This window comes from Oryctolagus cuniculus, chromosome 2, assembly GCF_051225735.1.
Source record: "Oryctolagus cuniculus isolate XC-2025 breed Fujian yellow rabbit chromosome 2, ASM5122573v1, whole genome shotgun sequence".
In the NCBI taxonomy this organism is placed as follows: domain Eukaryota; kingdom Metazoa; phylum Chordata; class Mammalia; order Lagomorpha; family Leporidae; genus Oryctolagus; species Oryctolagus cuniculus.
The window spans coordinates 8,195,560-8,217,840 of record NC_142868.1 but is presented as its reverse complement, the minus strand read 5'-3'; the positions used below and the strand labels follow the sequence as shown (position 1 = coordinate 8,217,840).

The following is a 22,281-nucleotide window of genomic DNA, read 5'->3' as shown; positions in this document are numbered from 1 at the left end:
AGCAGCTCTTTTAGGGGTAATAATCAAGTTCAAAGGGGTATAAATCCCCTACCTTCATGACCTAATCACCCCCTAATGCCCCACTTTTAATAGTATCAATTTGGGCACAAAGGTTTCAGTACAGGAATCTGACAGAGGCAGGAGTGGACATATGTTCAGACAGTTTTTAAGCACAAATTAACATTTAAAAAAAAGCTTCTGTAGTAGTCCTTGTTTGTGTATGTGCAGAACTGTGTCTCCTAATCATATGAAGCCCTAGTGATGATGCTTGTAGACATACCTCTGGAGGTAATTAGATAACGTCAGGGTGATGGAGGGCCCATGTTGAGAACTGTGCTGCTGTCTCAAAGGAACATCAGAAAGGTTCCTCTTCTCACTGAGCAAGGCCCTATGAGCACACAATGAACAGTCAGGAAGACACCCCATACCAGAAACAGAATGTGCTGGTGTTTTGATATTGGACTTTCAAAGCCATGACAGCTTCAGAACTGTTGAGAAAATAAATGTCTACAGCCACCCAGGCAATGGTATTTTGTTGTGGCAGCCTATGTCGACTAGAACAACCCCAGTCTATTTACCAAACACAGTCCTGCTCATATATACCCTGTAATTTTTGCTCCTGTGCTGAGAACGCATCTAATTCAATTATTCACCTCTCCTGAAGTTTCCTCAAATACCATTTGAAAAAGATTTCTTTACTTACTTGAACATCAGAGTTACACAGAGAGAGAAGGAGAGGTGCAGAGAGAGAGAGGTCTTCCATCTGCTGGTTCACTCCCCAATTCTGCAACTGATGGAGCTGTGCTGATGCGAAGCCAGGAACCAGGAGCCTCCTATGGGTCTCTTATGTGGGTGCAGGGACCCAAGATCTTGGGCCATCTTCCACTGCTTTCCCAGGCCACAGCAGAGAGCTGGATCAGAAGTGGGGCAGCTGAGACTTGAACTGGCACCCATATGGGATGTCAGCACTGCAGGCAGCAGCTTTACCTGCTACATCACAGCGCCGGCCACCAAATACCATATTTTTAAGTGTGCTTCCCTACTCATCCATTTAAAATTGCTGTTCCCTCACTATGTCACACTCCTGCATCCTCTATAACCCTTGCCTGTTTATTTTCCTCAAAGCATATAAAGTTTCTAATATCCTGTACAGTTTACTTATTTAATTTGTGTTGTCTATCTCTTCACATTAGATTGTAAACTTCGTGAGGACAGGAGGGTTTTTTTGCTGTTAGCTTTCTGTGACATCTACAGTGCCGCCAGGGGTACTTTGAACATAACAGGCCCTCAGTAAATATTTGCTGAGTCAATGAATGAAGTCAGAAAATTTTTACTATTTGACATTATGTCTGAATTAGAAATAAACATTCAAATATTCACACTGTTGTCAATGCCACTGTTGAATTTGGTTTCTCTTCTTGGGTCCTGAAGTTTTCCTTGCCTTTGCAGCTAAGTCTTCTAGGTATGATTTTTAGGTTCAGCCCACCTAACTTTTTAAGGCTGTATATTAAGACAGTATAATATGTGGTTCCTGTAGAGAGTTCTCATTAGAGAGAGTATCCAGGGTTCAGGTGATTCCAATTCCATTTTAATCTGTGGTTCTTTCTTGTAATTCCAAACTTGAGGTTGACTTTGGAACATCATCTTTTCTGAGTTCCCACAATATTTGCTCTAGACTAATGAAAAAATGAATGATCATAAATATAATTACCCTGAAGGCCTGAGGATATTTTTGGTATACTTGGAAGGAAGATGGGCTTAAAAGAAAAGCAATTGACTGTAGAAGGCCTTTGTATTTTTCTCTGTTGGAGTTCAGATTAACAAAAATAAATAGCATTTCTTATCCTCAGTTGGGTTCTGAACAAATGGAGAAATAAAAAATAAGGAAAGTGGTAATATGGACCAAAATATCACTTTAACTCCTGCTATGCGTCAAGGAAAGAGCTGAAGTGTGCGGGCCAAAGGGCCTGTGTCCAGAATAAAGTGGACACTAACACACTACCGCTACTTAGGGCTTAGGGAGTTTCAGTTCAGACAGCAGGAGTGGGAATCCCGTGATGACGACAGAGACTCTGTTTCCCCCTAGCCAGCTCCACAGGAGGGAAAATCTGGAATCCAGGTGTGTACTCAAGGAATGTCGATGATTTTTTTTTGTGGAGAGAGCATTTTCCAAACTTATCTGTTCATGTGATCTTTGTCATTTAGGGTATTGTGGGACCACATTTGAGAAATGTGACTTTTCTCAAATCCCATGAAACAACACAAGCATTGGTTCTCTTGGAGCAGTTATTGATTCCTCTCACTGTTAAGCATGTAACAAATCCCCATATTATGCTAGTTACTGTGCTAGACCTTGGGAAAATAAGAATAAAAGAGAGGCAGGCATTGCTTTTGAAGCATCTGTCTTGTAAGTGAGTGAGATGAATACATGTATTCTTTTTTATAAGATTTATTTTATTTATTTGAAAGAGTTACACAGAGAGAAGGAGAGGCAGAGGGGTGGTGAGGGGGAGGTCTTCCATCTGCTGGTTCACTCCCCAGATGGCTGCAATGGCCAGAGCTGCACCAATCTGAAGCCAGAAGCTTCTTCTGGGTCTCCAATGCAGGTGCTGGAGGCCAAGGACTTGGGCCATCTTCTACTGCTTTCCCAGGCCATAGCAGAGAGCTGGAAAGGAAGAGAAGCAGCCGGGACTAGAATTGGTGCCCATATGGGATGCCGGTGCTTCAGGCCAGGGCTTTAACCCACTGCGCCACAGCACCGCCCCTACATGTATTCTTGATACCACATGCAGATGTAGTTAGCAAAGATATTACTGTGCACTGTGAAGCATGCACCTTAACTTCATCTCATTGTGTAGATGACTTGAACAAGTACGAGGGTCATTTCTTTCAAATTTAAAAAAAATGCTTTTTAAAATTTGAAATGCAGACCAAGACACACCCACAACCACACCCACACCCAGACCCACACACACACACAATCTTCCATATGCTTATTCAGTCCTCAAATGCCCACAACAGTCAGTGTCGCTCCCCCTCTTCGTGGAGGAACGACACAGGACCCTGCGCTGTTCTTTTGTCTGCTCGGCCCTCCCCGGGTTTGCTGCTGGTTCTTCCCGGGTTGGCTACCGACCCTTCCACCTCCGTGGAAGGGCGGTTCCCCCTAGCCACTTTCCCCACTTCCGCGGGGGAGCGGCACACCGCCGGCCGGCTCTCTCGGGGGCTGCTCAGGTGTTCCTTCAGATAGATGTTCCCCTTAGATGTTCCTGGTGCATGTTGTCTCTCTCCTCCTTTATAGTCCTCATCCACCAATCCCAACTCTGCTACCCACACGCCGAGTACGCTGCTCTCCTCCAATCAGGAGCAGGTCCTACAGTTTATTGGTTGAACTGGAGGCAGCTGTGTAGAAGCTGTTTCTCCCTTCTCAGCGCCATATTGTGGGAGAGCAGATGCATAGAATAAGTCTTAATTCCAGTAACTTAGTCTAGTCCGAGTTGCTCCCAGTTGCTCCCCACAGATCCCCCTTTGTTTTTATTTTTGGCGTTGATACGCGCCTGTCTTCGGTGCCCCGCGGCACACACTCTGCTCTGCTTGCTAGAGTTGCCCACAGGTGCTTACAAGTCCTATCAATCAGGCAAACCGAATCCAGGCCCTCTCTTCGCCATGTTGTGAGGAGGTTTTTAGGCGCTGATGCGTGCCTGTGTTCGGTGACCTGCAGCGCATGCTCTACTCTGCTAGAACTGCCTGCAGGTGCTTATAAGCCCTACCAATCAGGCAGACCGAATCCAAGCCCTCTCACTGCCATCTTGTGGGGAGACTTATTGGTGTTGATAACGTGCCTGTCTTCGGTGACCTGCAGCCGCCCACAGGTGCTTATCGTCTCCCTAATCAGGCAGACCGAATCCAAGCTCTCTCATTGCTGTGTTGTGGGGAGGCCTTATTTTTCTCTATTTCTCTATCTCCGGGCATTCCTATTTCTCCCATTTTACTTCTATCTGCCAGCATTCCTATTTCTCTCATTTTACTTCTATACTTCTGTTTCTCTTATCCCTGTGGCATCCTGGCGCCCGCCCCGAGGCTGCTTCCCGGCTCTGCGCGGCTTCCCTAACATTTTTCTCTACCCGGTATCTTTCCTAACTTTTCTTCCAACAATATTCCCCTCTCATTTCTCCTGGCTTCTCCCCACAGTCCATATCCGAGTCTAAGTTTCTTCTAGGTTTCACTTTTTCTTTCAACCTGCAGTCCGTATTTAAGTTTCTTCTTGCTTTCACTTTAAATCCTAACTTCTTTCCCACAGTCCGTATCCGAGTCTATGCCTAGGCTTTCAATAGCTTCTTCCGGCACCTTTTCCGTCCGGCTTTTCCCTAGGCTCTTTGCTAGTCTCTCTCTCCGGTATTTTCCCACTTCTTCCCATTTCTTCCCTCCTAGGTTTCCTATCCGAGTCACGGCACCATTATGTCGCTCCCCCTCTTCATGGAGGAACGACACAGGACCCTGCGTTGTTCTTTTGTCTGCTCGGCCCTTCCTGGGTTTGCTGCTGGTTCTTCCTGGGTTGGCTACTGTCCCTCCACCTCCGTGGAGGGGCGGTGTCCCCTGCCACTTTCCCCACTTCCGCAGGGGAGCGGCACACCGCCGGCCGGCTCTTTCGGGGGCTGCTCGGATGTTCCTCAGGTGTTCCTTCAGATAGATGTTCCCCTTAGATGTTCCTGGTGCATGTTGTCTCTCTCCTCCTTTATAGTCCTCATCCACCAATCCCAACTCTGCTACCCACACGCCGAGTACGCTGCTCTCCTCCAATCAGGAGCAGGTCCTACAGTTTATTGGTTGAACTGGAGGCAGCTGTGTAGAAGCTGTTTCTCCCTTCTCAGCGCCATATTGTGGGAGAGCAGATGCATAGAATAAGTCTTAATTCCAGTAACTTAGTCTAGTCCAAGTTGCTCCCAGTTGCTCCCCACATGAACCCTTTACTCTGATATGGGATATAGGTGTCTCCACAAATTTCTTGAGTTTGTTTCTGAATATGATCTTGAATCCGAATTCTAGGTATTTAGCTATACCAGTGAGTTGTCTTTTACTTACTTAATATTTTTCCAGGGGCCGATGGTGTGGCATAGTGGGTAAAGCCTTTGCCTGTAGCGCTGGCATCCAATATGGACACTGGTTCAAGACCCGGCTGCTCCACTTCTGATTCAGCTCTCTGCTATGGCCTGGGAAAGCGGTAGAAAATGGCCCAATTCCTTGGGCCCCTGCACCTGCGTGGGAGACCCGGGGGAAGTTCCTGGCTCCTGGCTTCAGATCGGCACAGCTCTGGTCGTTGGCACCATCTGGGGAGTGAACCATTGGATGGAAGACCTCTCTCTCTCTCTCTCTCTCTCTCTCTGCCTCTCCTTCTCTGTGTAACTCTGACTTTCAAGTAAATAAATAAATCTTTAAAAAAATTAATATTTTTTCTAGATTAAAAGTAAATAGGTGGAAACAAGAAGTCATGACTAGGCTCTTTTACAACCTTGTGGGCCTTAGTCACATGGAGTAAACAAAGGGATCTGAGTTCAAATCTCAGTGTCACTTAAAACCATTGACGAGACCTTGGAAAAGCCACTTTCCCTACTCTTAAATTTTACTTGTTCATCTCTGAGATGGGGATAATTATCATATACGCCTTCTTCTTAACGTCTTGGAAGGCAGGAGAGAGAATGGAGTGAAAGCCATCTGTCAACTGCACAATGGAATGAATTATTTGACTACAGTGTTAATTTTCTGGGACTGTCTGGGAAGTGGTCTCAGGCTTATTTCTACCTTTATTCTGAAATGTAATACAATCTGGAAATATGAGAGTGTTTAAAAAAGTTCATGGAAAATAGAATTAAATGATAAGTTTATTTTGGTGCAAAGATTGAAATGTGCATATGAGGAGTTCAGAAATTCACAGAAAATACATATTATGAAAAAATGGCAAAAATGGCATGGACAGTGTCCAGATGGTACTGACCTCAACCATCTTTCATTTTCTCTTTTAAACTTTGGGGTAAGGTCTGTGGCTCTTAATGAGTCACCTTTAATATGTGAATTATTTAAAAAGCATAGAGAGGGTTATGCTAAGCTCCTGTGAGAAAATTCTTTTTTTTCCATGCCCAGTCTCACAACATCAATTTTTATTTAAATGTATTAATACTTTAAAAATGGACTAAAAAGGCTTCTTGAAGGGGAGATATTTTACCCAAAATATCAGCATGAAGAGATTTTTATGGCTGGTTTAAAAGCTCCTTAAATTAGGGGGTTGTAATGGAAAGTCTGACAGGCTCAAATAAGGCAGGTCAAAAATATATTCTTAACACTTAACACATACTGTACATGAAATATATTTTTAACATGCTATATGTTTATTACAGATTAAATACTTAAAAATGGAAAAACAGCCCAAATGTTCCTTAAATATTTGCTTAATATAGTCAGAACACATTGAGAATTGTAAGCGTGAAGAGTACATGTTAAGTGTTTAACTAACATCAATTGCAATAAAATGTTTCACTTGAAATGTTAAGCAAGTGATAAAAATGTCATATGAGACGACAGATTGCAGCTTCACTCAAAGTTCTCTCTAATTAAGGTGAAGTGATAGACACTTGATTAGTTAAATGTCTTGAACTTGAGAATAGCGTGATCTGATTTGTGCCTGGATCCCTTTTCCCACTTAGCTGATGGGTTGAGGATATCAAAAATATCAGTTTTCTCAAGAAATTGCCTCCTTCTTGAAGACCTTCCTATTGTCCAAAAATGTAGGATTCATCAATCCAATTAAGTTCTTTTTATTTTTTAATAATGTCTAAGGCTTCAGTGATTTCTGACTAAAGCCATTAACTAGGGAAATCATTTATATTTTCAAAAAAATTTAGGTGCACCTCATTCCTTCATTTTATATGCCATATATTTTATAATATGGGAGTGCCAACTCTATCATTAATAGCCGTGTGACATGGGGCATATTACTTAATTTCATGGTACCCCAATTTCATCTGATAAAGCTGAGATGACAGAAGACCTAGTTATTGGACTGTTACGAGGATTAAGTGAGAATGTGTAATGTACTTAGAATGGATCCAAGCACACAGTGTTAGTTCAACATTTAACACATACTTTTTACTCTTAACATTTGTAATATATTTTGAATGTATTAGGCAAATATTTAAGAAACATTTTTCCATTCATTTTAAAGTACTTAGCACTTAATAATCATATATTAAAATACTTTAAAATTATTTATTTGAAAAGGCAGAGAGACAGTGAGAAGGAGATAGGTAGGTAGATAGATAGCTAGTGATCTTCCATCCGCTAGTTTACTCTCCAGAAGCTTGCAATAACTGGGGCTGGGCTAGGCCTAACCCAGGAACCAGGAACTCTGTCCAGGTCTCCCACATGGATGGCAGGAACCCAAGTACCTGGTTCATCTTTTGCTGCCTTCCCAGGTGCATTATCGAGAAGCTGAATTTGATGCAGAGGAACCCAGACTGGAACTGGCACTCTAGTATGGGATGAGGACTTCACAAGTTGTGGCTCAACCCACTGTGCCATAATGTCTGCCTCTCAAATACTTTTTTTTTTTTAATATTTGTTTATTTGAAAGAGGTACACACAGAGAGAAGGAGAGGCAGAGAGAGGGGGAGGGGGGAGAGGGGGAGAGGGAGGTGTTCTATCCTCTGGTTCACTCCCCAATTGGCTAGAACAGTTGGAGCTGTGCCAATCCGAAGCCAGGTGCTTCTTCCAGATCTCCCACGTGTGTGCAGGGCCCAAGTTCTTGGGCCATCGTTTTACCGCTTTCCCAGGCCATAGCAGAGAGCTGGATTGGAAGTGGAGCAACTGGGATTCAAACCAGCACCCATATGGGATGCCGGCAGTGCAGGCAGTAGCTTTATCTGCTACGCCACAGCACTGGCCCCTCAAATACTTTTTAATATATGATAAATATTAAGTACTTTTACAACTGTTTTGAGATTTAAAGGTTCAGTTCATCTTTCCTACTGGACAGTGATTTTCATGATGACTTTTTTTTTAAACTATTACCATAGGCTCAATAATTCTTTACCAAATAAAAAAATGAATAAATGAACAAGTGGATGCAGTCACTCCACCAGATGAATGTTTGATTCATTTGTATGATTAAGTTATTTTCATTTTTTGATGATTTGTAGAATTTCAAAAATTTCTGATGACATGCCATTAATTAATTCCTAAATTGTATTCCTACATTGCAAAATACTTTCCTTTTGAACCAAAACTGAATTTCAGTTAATATTATTGATAAACTAACTTCTCGAGCACAGCAAAAGGAAATGAGCTTTGGCAACTGCTGCAAATATTGGGAATATATTTTCTAATCCTATGACCCTACCAGTTCTATAAACTTCACTGTGCCTTAATTTTCTTATCTGCATAGTAGGAACAATAATATGTAGTTCACAGCCTCAGTGAGTTAACGTTTGGAAAATGCTTGGAACAGTACTTGGCACCTAGTAGACTATCAGTAAATGCAGGTTACTGTTACTATCTTGTTATATTTTAATAAAATAATTACTGTAACTATATAATAATTATATGTTAAGTATATTGCTACTTAGTGTTGTTGCTATTATTTAGCACACTGAAGATATTCTTGTAGGGAGCAACTCGGACTAGACTAAGTTACTGGAATTAAGACTTATTCTATGCATCTGCTCTCCCACAATATGGCGCTGAGAAGGGAGAAACAGCTTCTACACAGCTGCCTCCAGTTCAACCAATAAACTGTAGGACCTGCTCCTGATTGGAGGAGAGCAGCGTACTCGGCATGTGGGTAGCAGAGTTGGGATTGGTGGATGAGGACTATAAAGGAGGAGAGAGACAACATGCACCAGGAACATCTAAGGGGAACATCTATCTGAAGGAACACCTGAGCAGCCCCCGAGAGAGCCGGCCGGCGGTGTGCCGCTCCCCCGCGGAAGTGGGGAAAGTGGCCAGGGGGAACCGCCCCTCCACGGAGGTGGAAGGGACGGTAGCCAACCCAGGAAGAACCAGCAGCAAACCCGGGGAGGGCTGAGCAGACAAAAGAACAGCGCAGGGTCCTGTGTCGTTCCTCCACGAAGACGGGGAGTGACATAATGGTGCCGTGACTCGGATATGAAGCCTAGGCAGGTTTAGTGTCGTTCCTCCATGAAGAGGGGGAGCGACAATTCTGTGTTTGATATTGTTTATTTTCATTCTTGTTTTCCATTTCTATCTTTTTCACTAAACTGGAAGAAGAGGGATACTATGGTTTAGTACCATTGCAACTCCCCAGAATTCCTCCCCATGATTCTGACTGGCGTAAGTTTGTGAAATATGGACTACTTTCCCCTGTGTCTCCCACCACTGAGATAAATATTGCCACAGAATAAGACAGGGAACTGTCACAAATAAGAACAGACATTACCAAGCAGCCAGGGTGTCAACTTCTTAGATGAAAAAAGCTTCTTAATATTACTGATCAAAAATTCCCCTCCTCCTTTTTAAAAGAAAATATTGGTGGCTTAAAAAATGAAGCAAGTAATTGAGTCCAGCTGGCTCAGTTGCCAACAAAGTCTGTCTCCTAGAGCCAGTGTGGCACAGGGCACTTGGAAATTAATGGTGTGGAATTAATTTGAAGTTTACAGCATTTTTGCACACAAGTGCTTTTAACACTAATCTAAAATCTGGAGATTGTTGGTATTGCTTCTGACTTCATCCTTCTATCTCTGATAGGCCCATTATTACATTTAGAAAAATTTGGGGGGTTTACCTTCATTCTTTATAAATTATCACAGCTTATAATTGAATCCTTTTTTAATCAAATTCCTGTTATTATTTAGCTTTAAGAAGACTTGTTGTCCCTTCATGTCATTAGCCAAAATATGTTAGTGATTTCTATTACTGTGAGCAAAGTAAGTAATACAGTTTCTGAAATCTGGCTATCAATACCACCAAATGGCCTGCTTTTAAGCTAAGTGTAGGGAAGGAAATGGACTTATTGAATTGTAGGCGCTTTACCTAGTACACTCTTGATAAAACTTATGAAAGTGCTATAGGACACCATACACATACCACAGATTTTTTAAAAATAACAGTTTTACTGAGATGTAATCATATACTATAAAATTTACCCTTTTTATAAGGTATCAAATTCAGGGATTGTTAGTAGATTCACAGAATTGTGCAACCATTACATTATCTAATTTCAGAATATTTTCATCACCCCCAGGAATGATAATATCTATTAACAGTCATTCCTCACTATATCTAGGGCAACCACTTATTTATTTTCCACTTCTATAGATTTGGCTACAGATTTTGGACATTTTGTATGATAAAATTGTACAAAATATTTTTTTGGTTTCTTTCACTGTACTTACAGTTTCTGAAATTCATCCAAGTTGTAGCATGTGTCAGTAAATCAATCCTTTTGTTATGGTATAGCCATACAGTGGAATATTACTTATTTTCTTTACCCACTTATCAGTTGATCAGAATTCGAGTTGTTCTGTTATTTTGGCCATTGTAAATGGTGCTACTATGAGCATTTGTGTGTAAGCTTTTGTGTTGACATATGCTTTTATTTCTCCTGAGTAAATACTTAGAAGTGGAATTACTGGGTCATGTGTTAGCTATAGGTTTCTCCATTTTAGGAAATGCCCAACTATTTTCTACAGTGAATCACATGTCACAGATTATATTTTAATTATTTTTTGTCTTTTTATTGCTTAAAGTGAGGATCAAAAGGGAAAAGAATGAAAACCTGGCTCTGATTTCTAGAGCAGAAGGGTTTATTAGATTCACTAATGTGGTAGATAACAGAAGAGGTAGAACTAGCTTCCATTGTAGGTAAGGGTGAATCAACAAATTCTGGTGAGGATGTGGGGAAAAAGGTACCCTCATCCACTGTTAATGGGAATGTAAATTGGTTCAGCCATTGTGGAAGACAGTATGATGAGTATACCTCAGAAATTGAATATAGACCTACCATGTGATCCAGCCATCCCACTCCTGGGTATTTACCCAAATTAAATGAGATCAGCATGTTAAAGAGTTATCTGTACCCCCATGTTTATTGCAGCTCAACTTAAAATAGCTAAGATATGAAATGAACCTAGGTGATGATCAACTGATGACTGGATAAAGAAAATATACATACATATTTTATGTATACACATACATACATACTAACTGTGGAATATGTACACCATAAAAAGGATGAAATCCTATATTTTACAACAAAATGAATCCAACTGGAAACCATTATACTTAATGAAATAAGCCAGTTGAAAAAGACAAATAACATATTTTCTCTGATATGTGGTAACTAATAGAGCACAAAAAATGTATATTAGTGAAATTGATATTTTGAGAATTGATTATTTTTTACAACCCTTGTCTATGGTTGTGGAACAGTGTTTTTTTTTTCCATTTTTGTTGAATTTTTAAAGATCTATTTATTTATTTGACAGGTATAGTTAACAGACAGAGAGAGAGAGACAGAAAAGTCTTCCTTTCATTGGTTCACTCTCCAGATGGCTGCAATGGCCAGAGCTGTGCCAATCTGAAGCCAGGAGCCAGGGGTTTCTTCCTGGTCTCCCATGCAGGTGCAGGGGCCCAAGCACTTGGGCCATCCTCCATTGCCTTCCCAGGCCACAGAAGAGAGCTGGACTGGAAGAGGAGCAGCTGGGACTAGAACTGGCACCCATATGGGATGCCAGCACCACAGGTGGAGGATTAACCTAGTGCACCACAGCACTTGCCCTGTTGAATTCTTTACTTAGTAGAGGGTTAATCTTATGATTATACAATAAACTGGAAGTATTTTGTAAAAATTAAAACAATAAGAAAGGATGAGAGAGGGTGGGTGCAAGAGTGGGAGGGAGAATAGATCTGTATATAAGAAATACATGAAATTTGTTCACCATATATGAATAAAATTTGTTTAAAAAATAGCTTCTTGGCTACCAGGAAGTGAAAGAAATCTGAGCTTTAGTGAGAAGAGGAAGACTCATTGCCCTTTAGGCATAGTTCTGGTGATAGGATAAGCTGAAGTTTAGGTGGTTTAATCCTAGATAGTGTAGGACAACTCAATAGCAGGTCTATCTGCTGCTGTTTTGAATCTGGTGCCTGTAGGAGGATATGGGAATAACAGGTCCTATAGCTCCCTCCACATTTGGAGTTTTGGAATAGTGCCAAGAATACCTGGTTGTAAGACATTTCTGACCAATTTTTATTGTCTCTTATAGAAGACATGCAGTTGGAAGATACTATTAAAACGGAGGGTCCCATTTGTTGGCAAGGTTTCCCCATTCTCTAGCTTATATTGTGGCCATACAGGATTATGGAAGAAAATAGTCCTGACTTGTTTAGAACATCCAGTTTAAAGTATTCTCTATCTTTAAGGAGACAACCAGTGAGTAAGTCCAGAAAGTGAGTTACCCATGGTTGAAAAAGCTTCTCAGTGATGTAGAGAGAAAAAAAGATAGGGCAAGAATGGGTCATGGCTACACACACACACACACACACACACACAAAAAGAGTGGGTCATGGCTCCATGAGAGCCTTTGGTGGACTAGGGTTAGGGTTAGGGTTAGGGTTAGGGTTGGATCTAGTGTCCCAGGATCTTACCTACTTCCTCAGTGCTCTATGCATCATCAGGGGCCATTTTGTCAACTGATTTGGGCCTGAGATACTAGATCTTGAGTTTTCAGATTCTTCATTTTGCTCAGGTGTCTGTGTCCCTTGGATCTTTCTGTGAGGAGAGTAGTGTATGAGGATGATCTCAAGGGATCTTAGTCCTCAATGTTAGTACTTTAGCAAGGTGGTAGTTTTCTTGCTGCTTCAGATCTAGCTTGTAGTATATCAATATGATAAAGTGATCCTGAAAGCTATTATTTGAATGGAGGATAGAGGCTCCTCTATTAAAGAGTGGAGGAACTCTTGAATAGCGTATTCCTGGAGTATCTTGCCAATCATGTCCTAGGGCTACCTCCATATACCTCATTCTGCACAGTGCCATGGATATGTTAAAAATGATGGACAAAGCAGAAAATCAGCAAAGGATGAGGGATTATTGAATTTGTGAGAATGTGAGAGTGACCATATGCTAAAGCATTTTCCATAAAGACAATAAAAATCCTAAGCATCCAGAAAATGGCAGAATTTATTTTCTATTTATAGGCAGAGGATTAATGCATGTAGAACAAAACCTTATTCATAAAGGTGGTAAAATATGCTATAGGCCACTCATCCTGACAGAGTAAAAATGCTTGAAGTTTAGAAGGAATAAACAACAGGGGCTGGCTTTGTGGTACAACAAGTTAAGCTGCCACTTACATTGTTGGCACCTGTTATTGGAGAGCTGTTTCGAGTTTAGGTGCTCTACTTCTGATCCATGTTCCTATTAACCTGGGAAGGCAGTGGAGATTTCTCAAATACTTGGGTCCCTGACACCCTTGAAGGGACATCAGGATAGAGTTCCTGACTCCTGGCTTCACCCGAGACAAACGCTGGCTGTTTCAGCCATTTGAGGAGTGAATCAGCAGATGGAAGATCTCTTTGTCTGTTTCTATTCCTTTGTTTTGCTTTGTCTTTCAAACAAATCTTTAAAAAAAACTCCATAAGCAAAAGAAAGGTCAGGTAATGTAGAATGTCCATGGCCAGATAGCAGTAGAAACAAGGAGACACTGTGGTCACTGTGTGAGTTGAGAGGAGGTCCCGACCACTGTTATACAGCATCTTCATAAAGGACCTGATGGTATTCCATCTGTATCATGTTGACGCTCAACCTTCCCACTGTCACCTGTCACTGGAGGGAGCAGAAAGTTGTGTTAAGAGGAGTTAGTCTATATCAGGTGTGAATGTAATGAAGTCAGAGAAAAAGAGAATGAAGCCAAGACTCAAGTACTTGAGTGTGAGAGTCAGGAGGAAGACACAGACCAATTTCTGCATGGACTCTGAGCTCCCTGTTGGCTGGCTCAACAAAAATGTTGTAGGTTGGCCAAGTCCAGGTTCTTATTTCTGATGCAAAAAAAAAAAAAAAAAAATTAAGGACAAGTTGTAGAGGAGTAAGATTAGTTTACATGCAAAGTGAAAATACACATTTGAGAGGGAGTGCAGGCATGCTCAAATGTGTCCTGCAAAATGTGGCCATCTCCTTATGTAATCTGGGGGCATAGAAGTGGTATATTTTGGGTGTAATTAAATATCAATAGGGAGTGCAGTTTGGGGGCTGAACTTGAGTACTACCCATTTCCCTGCCCCTTTTTTTGAAGTCTTGGGAGTGTCATTATGGGAACAGGAGTGTCAGCCATGGTAATTTTATTATAATATTACAATTAGCTCCAGATCATTGTAGGGATACAGTCAGCAGCCATGTTGGTCATTTTTGGCTACCAGCAGTTCTAGGAAGTAGTTTCCCATGCAGTTTCCCACACCATGGGTGGGCAGTTTGGGTAGAATAGGAAGGGTCATGGGGAGGGGCTAGTGACCTTAGTTGCTGCTATTAGCTATTTCCTTGCCTACATCAATAGTGCTAGGTTCTGTTAACTTCAAAGGTTGGCTGTGCTGCAATCCCACATTATCTCCAGGTTCTTTTTCATTCCAGTGAGAGGAATTTGACCAGAGTTTCTGATGTTCTAATTGCAGAGTGATTCCCTTGTGTGTTCAGCTATTCTTTGCTAGTGTTAAGTTGGGAAGTGCTGAGTGCAAGAATACAAATTGGGTTTTTTACTCTCAGATTTCTCAAGTCTTTCATATCAAGTTATCTTAACATTAATGAGAAACAAGTAGTACATTTATCTATGGGATTCTCTCATACCTCCTTCCACCTTTGTGTGTATGTGTGTGGCATCTAATAACATCCACTGTGAATGCAGTTTTAGGATAGATATTCTCAACTTCTTGAAGAACTTTTGATTGGCTCCTTATAGCTCTGGAGTTTGTTGACTTGAATTGTGGTAAAAGAACAAATTAAGGTCAAATCTTATAATAGCAAATATTGTTAGAGAAATATTACCATAGCAAAAATATTTTAAAGACCTGGCCATAAGCCTAGAGTAATAAAGGCTTGCTGATTTCTTTAGACTAAAAAGCAATGTTCCAAATAGTTTAGTACAACAAATCCTTCTGCCTCATTTTCACAATGTTAGGGGGGAGTAAAAACTAGTTAAGTATTGTGTGGGTTTACTTGTCCAATGAATATTCACTGACTGTACCCCAAATACTGTAGTGCCCTGTGAAGGATACCAAAGCATGTCCTGGCCAGGATTCCAGATTTTGAGGTATTTGAAATTTGCTGGCAGGAAGGGACAGATGTAGAATAGTAGAGTTAATGAAAGAGCAAAGAGTAAAATTGTCTCCATGCCAGACATGGAATAAAAATTCAAGAAATTATCGAAGACAATAAATTAAAGGCTATTATATAAGATGGTTGGGGCATTGGGTCCAAATAATCCGATTATGAGCTTTCTGAGGTCAGTGCTGATGTAGCTGCTGTCCCCTCTGTGTTTGCCCTTGACTCCGGCAGAGATGGGCTGGAGGGAGACAGCACTGTGCTTATTTTGCTCCACCCTTGCTCCTCTGCCTTCTGCCATCTGGGGCTCTTCATGGCTGAGTCTGCCGATGGTCCCATTGAAGGCACAGTTCTGTCTGAACTCTGACGAAGCTCCTTTACCTCCTGCTTCCTTCAGGTCCAGGGAAACTAAGGATGTGGGCCCTCTCACAGAAGGGCCTGCGTCCTGGCACCACAAATCTGCTATTTCAACCTTTCTAACATACTTTAAAATATATGTAACATACTTTAAAATTTTACGGAAAGGATCAGATGAGATGATATGTGAAAAGCTCTGAGTTAGAAGCCTGTCCATGAGGGCCAGTTGCTTCTACTATTACATCACATGTTTTTCTAAAAATGCATTTCGGGTGATCAAGGGAGGAAGAGGGGAGAGAGAGAGAGAAGAAGGAGGAGGAGGGAGGGGGAGGGGGCAAGAGGGAGGGGGAGGGGAGAGACCCCCCTCTCTTCTACTGGTTTGTTCTCCAGATGCATACAATTACTGAAGAAACTCGGTCCAGGCATCCCATATGGATGGCAGTGACCCACATACTTCAGCCGTCATCTGCCGCCTCCCAGTGCACACATGAATTGGAAGCCAAAATCAGGAGCAGAGATGAGACTTGAACCCAGGTATTCTGATATGGGATGTGAATATTCCAAGCAGGGCCCTAACCATTAGAACAAATCCACTCCATATCATTAGGCTATATCTTTTGTTTTTAAATAATAATAAAGCAGGTATTCATTGAGTGTTTACTATCTAGGCTATATCTTGACAGCCCATGATGAATGCTGGGCACTCCTCTCCTATCCACCTGCTGTGCCAGAGCTGGAGTCATCACCCTGGCACCTCTGAATCAGAGCCTTCTCCTTGTGGTAGGGTCATTCCTTGTTGGGTTTCTTTTTGTGGTTACCTTGCTGGGATTGCAGCTCCTCCAGCCTATGTTTTGTGGCCAAGTCTGAATTTAGAGCAAGTATATTAGGCAGGACACTTTGGTTACAAGTGACAGAAACCCTCAAAATAATTTAATAAAATGCTAATATTAATAATGTTCCTGCTGTTGCTACTGCTGATACTAACAGGAAATTGTAGACTCATAAAATTGAAATCTAGACTCATGAAACTAGAAAATCATGGCTGCATTGGGGGATGAAAATTACATCAGGATGTCTGTATCTCTCCACTTCTCAGTTCTGCTTTTGTGTGTGTGTGTGTAGACTTGTTGCTTAGACTTATTTTTTCCCTTGTGACAACAAAGATAATTTCTCTTATATGCAAGCTTACAAGGTATCAACCAATAGTAATTCCAGAAAAGAGCATGTGGCTCTTTATTAACCTCCATGTGTGTGAATTTCCTGTAACTATACAACTTGCATCATCCTGGACCGGATATTCTTCCAAGCCTAAGAAAATCATAGCTATACCACCTGTGCAAGGGAAGGAGAAGGCACATGATTGGCAGCCCTGTTAGTATCACACTGATACGGGAAAGGGGAGCTTCCTAAACAAAGTAGAATAGGACAAAGTAATACCATGTCATCTAGCTTCTGCAGTGAATGGCAGTTCAAAATCTCTGGCTTTCTGGGGATTAGAATGAACTGAATTCTGTAATAGTCATGCACTTTGGATGTCATGATTTGAGTGTGTCTGGCTGACTTTGCCAGTTTGGATGTGTATCTTTCTGGGAAGAGGCTCCATAGCTTTCACTGAGGACCAAATATGTGAAAGAAACATTGCCCTAGAAGATAATTCTCTATATACATTCATTAATACTCTGTGCCAAGTTGATTCCAAGGCATTGAAGTGCAACACTGGCCTGGTGAGATTTCCTTTCTGACGAGGGAAGTTGGTCCCGTGCTTCTGACATCTAATGGAAGACTTGAGGCAAAGTTAGATTTAGGGAGGCAGAAGGGAATTTGCCTCAAAGTTCAAAAGCCCAGTGGATGTGGAGAGGGGAGGAAGTGATGGTAGAAAAGAGTAGCAGGTAGATTTTGGTCTTATTGTGGGCAGACTTGAATGCAACACAAAGGGCTGCTAAGATCACAGGGATGCCAGTGCTGTAAAAGTCCTGAGACATCACATAAAAAGAAATCAGGTTGCAAAACTTAGGACCCACTGGGCTGCAAAGAGGAAAAAAAAAACCAGAATTCTTGTATCCTCCAGCCCCGCTCTTTCTCTGCCATGTGATATTGTATTAACTCTCTTGACAAAGGTGGCCATGTCAGATGCCCTAAACAGCACTCTGGCCTCAGAATCAGCCCTTAAGGCATTCAGAGCTGGCTAAAAAGCTCAGGCATGGGAAACCAAGATACTGTGGCAAAAAAAAAAAAAAGACCTAAATGAAAGGTCTTTTTGAGTGACATCGCAGTGGAAAGAACGGGCCATCAAAGAAGGAGGTACCTTTTTCTGAAGGGAGGAGAGAACTTCCACTTTGATTATGGCCTTGTCTAAATAAGGTTGGAGTTTGTGAATTCAAGATGCTTCCATAGCCTTGGCAGCTCATGACAAGAGCCTCGGGTGATTACTGACATCATAAATAAGAGTGTCAATTGTTCAATCAACAACAGGAGTCACTGTGCACCTACTCCCCATGTAGGATCTCTATCCTTAATTGTTGTACTATGCGAATTAACGGTAAAAGTACTACTCAAACAGTACTCTACACTTTGTGTGTCTGTGTGGGTGCAGTCTGTTAAAATCTCTACTTAGTATATACTAAGTTGATCTTCTGTATATAAAGATAATTGAAAATGAATCTTCATGAAGAATGGGATGGGAGAGGGAGTAGGAGATGAGATGGTTGTGTGTGGGAGGGAGGTTACGGGGGGAAAAGCTGCTATAATCCAAAAATTGTACTTTGAAATTTTATATTTATTAAATAAAAGTTAACTCAAAAAAGAAGGTGGCCATGTGTGCCTGGTGCATCACTCATTCTTCACTTATCCTTATATTTACCTCCCTCTGTGTGTCAGCCCCAGAACAGGTGGTTTTAGCAGAGGCAAAGGAGCCAGCAGTGAAGGCTTTGGAAGTCACTGAGAAGCTGACCAAGAACAAGGCTGAACTGCCATCTCCTAGCTTCCCTCTCAGGTCCCTTATATTAGTTGGTTTCTTGCTGCTGCACAGACCACTAGGGAATTTATAATGAATAGATGTGTGTTGAGTCACAGCTCTGGAGGCTGGGAAATCCAGAATCAGTGCAAACATCCAGCAAGGACCTTCTTGCTGTGTTATCCCATGGTGGTACCTGGAAGGGAAAGAGGCAGGGAGGCGGGAGCAGGGCATGTGTAACAAACTAGTTCCTGCACTAATGAATTCACTCCCCTAATAATGACTCTAATTCATTCATGGGGGTAGAGCTCTCCTGGCATAATCACCTATTAATGTTGTTACAATAGCAATTTAATTTCAATAAGAGTTTGGTAGGGAACAAATATTCAAACCATCTGGCCAACCTCCCCAGTGTTTCTCCTATCGAGGGACTTTCTCTAAACATATTTCTTCCAGGGTATTCTAAGAGGGTCAGAAATAAACTGCACTTCTGATGGTCCTGGTTTTGTTCCAAATGAGAATGCTTGCTGTAGAGAAATGCAGATGCCTTCTGCATGTCAATGCCAAAAAGGTACTCTGGAGGACTAGTAATTCTGTAGGTCCAATGCACCACTGCTAATCCTTCCATTGAAATTCAATCCAACTCAATCAAAGCATCATGGCAGCCTCCACAAGGGCACAGGTGCCCTGGCTGTGAATGATTCCTCAGTGTACAGCTGACCACACACGTGCTTAAAAATGAAAGCAGTCCAACGGCAATGGAGCAATTCAATAGTACCAACTTGCATTTAGGGATCAATCTTCCTTTAAGGTTAAATTTTGGCTGGGTTGATGATGAGCTCTGACTGAGCTGTAAGCTCTCTCTTTACTCTTCTTGGTGTCTTAATGGTGTCTGTTTCTCTCTCCCTTTCCTTTGCTTCCTCTTCCTCTCCCATTCTCCCTCTCCCTCTTTCCCTCCTTCCCTCCCTCCATCTCCCTCTCCCTGTCCTTCCTCCATCCCCCTCTCCCTCTCCTCCTCTCCCCCCCTCCCCCTCTCCCCCCCTCCCCCTCTCCCCCTCCCTCTCCCTCTCCCCTCTCCCTCCCCCTCCCCTTCTCTCCCCCCCCCCCTCTCCTTAAAGTGTCTGTGTGCCTGAGTCATCAATGGTGGAAGAATGACACACTGTATAAATTCTCTCTGCCTATTGTTTTCAAGAGGCCATATACCATGCTGGTGTCTGCACCAAGGCTAATTGCATTAAACCTCTATCTCTTCTATAAGTAATGACTCACTTATCACAGAGCAAAAGTACCATTGCTTACCTGAAAATCGGGTCCTGATATTTACCCTTGCTTATCTCATCTCCTGGGTCCTATCGTTTCTACCATACTAGGTCTTTTCTGTCTCCATCCTGGAATCAGAGTCTAACTTCAGGATTTCCTCTCCATCTCTTACAGTCTTTTCCATTGACCATGATCTCATGTGTTGTGCTTGTTCTAGTCCTAGAATCTTTTCTGAAGTTTCTGTAATTCTGCACTGTCTAGAATGTACTGATCCATACTGCTGGTGAAGAACCTTAGAAGTCAAACCAAGATGGAGTGAACTAAGCCAATATCATTAAAAACAAGAAGTTACCTTTGCCCCAAATAAAATTAAAGTTTAAAAATTACAGCCCTAAACTTTTTCCCCCAAAGCTAAAATTAGGTGCAGCTATAAAAATAAGGGACCCTATGCTTAGCTAGCTGCGACACTTGTGCCTGGCTGTGCTAAGACCTAACCCAGTTTGTATGCCTCCTAATACTCAAATAATGGTGTGGGAAGCAGGACGCTGCTCTCCCACCAGGGGAACAAAGGGAGCAACATTGTCCCCCTCAGGGTGAACAAGATGGCACTGGCAGGGAAAGGAACTACTAAAGAAGTAAACAACAAAATGGCGATGAGGTGCTGCCTCCCATGTGATCCCGTAGATGATTGGGTAGAAGACACATGCCCTTCACATGATCAGCTCGCGGATTGGACTGCTGTGTGCATGGACTCTATAGTGCTTTTGATTGGTCGCTACAGGTATATAAACCGTGTGGCTTTGTGCTGGGGGCGCTCTCTGGACTCCCGAGTTCAGGAGGCCCGTCTGCGCAGACGCCGAATAAATCCTCTTGCTTTTGCATCAGTTGGTCTGGACTCTGAGTCTTTGGGGTGTGCCTCTCGAAGTGTTAGCATCCTCACTCTGAGGGTCTAACACTGGATTAGTTTTACTATGTTTGAGAGAGAGCCTTGCTTGCAGCTGAGTGTAAGATCCTGAGTCAGGTACTATTTATATAAGAAACTAATATTTATTATCACTTTAATTGATTATTAAAATATTCTATTTATCAGAATATATTCTCACTTGTCTCATGTATTGTTGGTATTCAGTTACTATGTAATAATAATCAGCCCCAAATGAGTTTCTGTGACTTGATCAAAAACCCACAAAGCTAAAAACTCACTTTGAGGGCTGTGTTGATGTCATGACTCTGTGGTCCACAGCTTTGGGCTTGTGGCTGGGCTGGATGAAAAATAGCAAGTTTCTATGTATTTACAATGCCATTGTTCTTCCAGAAAAGCCCTTTCAGCCTCTTGGCTGCCCCCAGAGTTCTACCTGTCTTTCAAGATAGCCTAAGGATCATGTCAATATTTCTTTTACTCCCTGAAGGATAATTCCCCCATTGTTTACCTGTTGTTATGTGCAATTTTTATGAGATACTGACTGAAACTCCCAGGGCAACTGGAACATTGTTTACCATTATGTTCTCTATACCCACTAGACACCTGGCATAAAAATCAGCACAAGTGTTAGGAAAGAGTATAATATGCTGGGTAACAAACAGCCCCAAATTTCTGTGATTTATAACAGTTTTTTTCAAATTTTTTTTAATTAACTTATTTGACAGATAAAGTTAGACAGTGAGGGAGAGAGACAGAGAGAAAGGTCTTCCTTCCATTGGTTCACTCTCCAAATGGCTGCAATGGGCGGAGCTGCTCGGATCTGAAGCTAGGAGTCAGGTGCTTCCTCCTGGTCTCCCACCATGGTGCAGGCACTCAAGCACCTGGGCCATCCTCCACTGCCTTCCCAGGCCACAGCAGAGAGCTGGACTGGAAGAGGAGCAACCGGAGCTAGAACCTGGCACCCATATGGGATGCCGGCACTGCAGGTGGAGGATTAACCAAGTGAGCCATGGTGCCGGCCCCAATTTTTTTATTCACTCTCAATAACATGCCATGAGTGACAGCAAGAGGCTCTTCCACACAGTTAGAGATTCAGGCTGAGGGCACTTTGGCACCTTCTAGTGCTAAATTTGGAATTCATAAACTCAGTGCTTTGCCAGTGGGAGAAAGGGGCTTAAGATTCATGCATTGCCTTTTCATGGTCCCAAAATGGGAGTGATCACATTAGTTCCAGCCTTTTTTCATTGGTCATAACTAGGTTCATGAGAGTGCCCTACAGCAAGGAGGATTGGAAATACAGAGGAAACTTCATAGTTGTTGAACATTACTGTCTCTTCTACAGCTTTCAGTAGATGTTTGTTGAATGCATGAATGGGGCATTGTGACTAAATGGAAAGTCAGGCCAGGCTAGATGGTGCAGATACAGGCGTGGAAGGGTCGCTTAAACTCTTGGAGTCTGGTGGAGACAGGGGGCGG

The 22,281-nt window shown here is 42.1% G+C and overlaps 1 long non-coding RNA gene across 5 annotated transcripts in view; it reads left to right on the top strand.

The window, feature by feature from the left end:
• The window catches only part of LOC149127682 (uncharacterized), a 437,400-nt gene that overhangs the window by 203,488 nt on the left and 211,631 nt on the right, over window positions 1-22,281 (top strand). The window contains exons 3-4 of one of the 5 annotated variants that reach the window (XR_016229753.1): window positions 16,061-16,204; window positions 16,339-16,572. The exons of 3 other annotated variants lie outside the window; for them this stretch is intronic. This is a non-coding gene — a long non-coding RNA (uncharacterized LOC149127682). Of the gene's footprint in view, window positions 1-5,094; window positions 5,301-16,060; window positions 16,205-16,338; window positions 16,573-22,281 lie in introns of those variants that run through there. One more of the 5 variants, XR_016229759.1, reaches the window with a different exon arrangement.